This window comes from Lactuca saligna, chromosome 9 (genome assembly GCF_052625555.1).
Source record: "Lactuca saligna cultivar CGN05327 chromosome 9, ASM5262555v1, whole genome shotgun sequence".
Classification (NCBI taxonomy): Eukaryota; Viridiplantae; Streptophyta; class Magnoliopsida; order Asterales; family Asteraceae; genus Lactuca; species Lactuca saligna.
The window spans coordinates 107,044,499-107,045,309 of NC_136425.1; the positions used below are offsets into that span (position 1 = coordinate 107,044,499).

At 43.6% G+C, this 811-nt stretch overlaps 1 pseudogene; it reads right to left on the bottom strand.

Annotated features, from left to right (window-relative positions):
* Positions 1 to 318: 318 nt before the first annotated feature.
* Positions 319 to 437, bottom strand: LOC145018925 (5S ribosomal RNA; annotated as a pseudogene).
* Between the last annotated feature and the right edge of the window lie 374 nt (positions 438 to 811).

The following is an 811-nucleotide window of genomic DNA, read 5'->3' on the forward strand; positions in this document are numbered from 1 at the left end:
TTCTTACTACGAGGGTAGATAATTAAGTCCTTTCCAAAAAGACAATGACAAATTGATCCAAGTAAGAATGGCGTACCCTATTCATTAAGTTCATGAATACTACGGGCGTATTGGTCCCATACAAGGGGTATCACTACGGACTCGTAGTGTCCACATCGAGTTTAGAAGGTTGTCCTCGGGACACCCTTCACTAACACTCGTAACTGGTGATATTCGGATCTTAGGTTCATTTCCGAAGGTACATCGTTCTTTGTGGTCGGTCAACCACTTAATCTATGTATGGCAGAAGGTAATGATTCTTAATGGAAGTCATGTCAAGTTATGCACCACGAGGACTTCCCAGGGTATGACCCATCCTAGTATAACCTTCACCCAAGCACACTTAACAGCGGAGTTCTGATGGGATCCGGTGCATTAGTGCTGGTATGATCGCACCCACTAGAGTCTGTCTTCTTGAAGAATAAGACTGGAGCACTCAAATGTGAGGAGCTTGGTCTTATCATTCTATTGTTGAGTAGTCATTAAGCTGTTCGAATAGTTCTTGCATCTCTGTTGGTGTGACACCGTAGGGCGATCGGTTTATAGGAGTCGTATTGGGTCCTAAGTTTGTTCGCATGACGATGCGTTCACTCGTAGTCTTGGGCAGTTCTCCGTCTGTATGAGTGGTACTTCGGTGTTCTGGACTGACAACTTTGCTTTGAAAGACGATTTCGGATAAAAAGATGTGCGCATGAGACTGATATTTCGAGGATCGAATTGACTCGAGTCGTATGATAAAGTCGGAATCATACGGAAACTAAAGACATTAGAT